Source organism: Dreissena polymorpha, chromosome 15 (assembly GCF_020536995.1).
Source record: "Dreissena polymorpha isolate Duluth1 chromosome 15, UMN_Dpol_1.0, whole genome shotgun sequence".
Taxonomy (NCBI): domain Eukaryota; kingdom Metazoa; phylum Mollusca; class Bivalvia; order Myida; family Dreissenidae; genus Dreissena; species Dreissena polymorpha.
In genome coordinates, this window is record NC_068369.1 from 62,338,702 (window position 1) to 62,341,187 (window position 2,486).

General features: G+C 35.6%; 1 long non-coding RNA gene across 1 annotated transcript; it reads right to left on the reverse strand.

Annotated features, from left to right (window-relative positions):
* Positions 1 to 508: 508 nt before the first annotated feature.
* On the reverse strand, positions 509 to 2,159 carry LOC127860426 (uncharacterized). Its single transcript, XR_008039789.1, has 3 exons — positions 2,034 to 2,159; positions 1,547 to 1,665; positions 509 to 743 (listed from the first exon to the last, which is right to left on the reverse strand). It is a non-coding gene; the product is annotated as an uncharacterized LOC127860426 (long non-coding RNA).
* Between the last annotated feature and the right edge of the window lie 327 nt (positions 2,160 to 2,486).

Sequence of the window (2,486 nt, forward strand, 5' to 3'; positions counted from 1 at the left end):
CCGATCACATATTAAATGAATACCTCAAATCAACAAAAGATATCTTGCTCCCTTTCTACACTAAATTGTTCAACTGTGTCCTACAAACAGGTATTATCCCACTATCCTGGCTTGAAGGCACTATAATTCCAATTTTTAAAAACAAAGGGAGCCCAACTGAACCGAGCAATTATAGGCCCATAACACTGCTCAGCTGTATGGGCAAATTGTTTACCTTAATTTTGAACCAAAGACTAAACACTTTTCTCGAATTAAATAGCATATTAGAGGAAAATCAAGCTGGCTTCCGTAAGGGTTACTCTTGCGCAGACCATATTTTCACCCTTCATGCATTAATAGAGATAATTAAAAAACGCAAACACAAACTTTTCTGCGCCTTCATTGATTTTTCGCAGGCGTTCGATAAAGTGTGGAGAGCTGGCCTCTGGCATAAAGTACTAGAAACACAAATTAATGGCAACTTTTTCAGAGTCCTTTTAAATATGTACAGTAACATAAAATCATGCGTTTCCCTAAATGGAGAATGCTCCCAGTACTTTTTGTCAGAAATAGGAGTAAGACAAGGAGAAAATTTATCCCCAGTACTTTTCTCGCTTTTCTTAAATGACCTTCATTCATTCCTGCATATAAATGGATCTGTTGGGGTTGAACTCATCAACCCAGATACTGCAATATTGTGGCTTAAGCTTCTGGTCCTTTTGTATGCAGATGACACCGTCATTGTCTCAAGTAGTGCCTCTGACCTGCAAAACAGCCTTAACACGTTTCATAATTATTGCAAAAACTGGTACCTAAATATTAATATTACAAAAACAAAAGTTATTATCTTTGGCGCTAGACAAACAAGGAACTTTAATTTTAAATGTGGAAATAACACAATTGAAATAACAAAAACTTATCACTATCTTGGCGTCACATTCTCTAGTAATGGATCTTTCTTAAACGCCCGCAAACATGTAAAAGAACAAGCCTCAAAAGCCATGCACATTCTTTGGACTCATGTCTGGTTAACAATGCAAATTTACCTATCGACTTTGCGTTTAAACTCTTTGATCATACCGTTCTACCCATTCTTACCTATGGCTCAGAAATATTTGGATATGAAAATTTAGAAATATTAGAACAGGTTCACAAAGATTTCATGAGAAAAATCACAAAAGCCCGTCGGTCAACACCAGTCAACTTTCTATATGGTGAACTAGGACGCTACCCTTTAAGCATTAATATTAAAACAAAAATGATCTCCTTTTGGAATAGACTCATAACAGGCAAAGAAAGCAAAATATCTTTACTAACTTACCAACATATGTTGTCACAACCAAATTTAAATTTCAAATGGTTAAATAAAATTAAAGAAATCCTTACATCTGTTGGAAGACCAGACATCTGGCAAAACCAAACACAAATTACACAAAACAACATCCACATACAAATAAAACAAACACTAATTGATCAATTTAAGCAATCATGGAACGCTGAACTACAAATAAGCAACAAAGGGCGCATCTACAGCAGTTTTAAAAGTAACCATGAGTTTGAGCCTTACCTGATTAAAATTCATCCCGATGAGTCCCAAAGTATCTTTAGATTCCGCACTGCCAACCACCTCCTCCCTGTAGAAACTGGCCGCTATGAAGGCATCCCATTCCATGATCGTCTTTGCAACTTATGTAACACACACGAAATAGCTACTGAAAAACACTATTTAATGGCATGCCCTTATTTTGATAACGAACGGCATCGATATTTAGGAAACCAAATAGAAAGGCATGCAACATTTAACGAAATCATGACGCCGTCATCAATAGTAGAAATGAAAGAGCTTTCGAAATTCAGCAGAATTATAATGAAGAAATTTATCAGGCATTAGACTATTGCATTGAGTTTTATATCTTCGAAAAACAACAAAAACAAAACGCCAATGCCTCCGAACTCACTTACTTTAATTATTCACGATGCAAGTTTATCGAACGCCTACTGTATAATTTTAAAACATGATATATTACTTACTCTCCAACTATTAAATGGCTTACCTCAATCCGCGGGTGATATCCAATTAATTTTGCACCGACATCTGTTAAAAACACGCGTCTGTCTAAAACGATAATAATCACACGAGGTGATCCATAACTTTTAATTGTACACGGTCTCAAACTAGGTCGCAAAGACCCGTATGTTAAATACTGCAGTAGTGCAGTGACGTCACCTGTGATTTACTATAGTCCGCTAATGAGGCTATTAGATCTATACGGAATGTTCCGCATCGACTCTATAAACACTTACAATTATAATCTATGTAGACGTACCATACACCAGTAAATAAAACACTGTTATTTATCACGTTAATATTTGTGTGATGTTCCTTCTCTGATGAACAATGAATAGCATTTATGTATGTATACTTACATTATCTATTGTTACATTATTCCTAACATCATGTTGATGTATATTACCAATGACTATGACACTGCTTAAAATGCACGAGA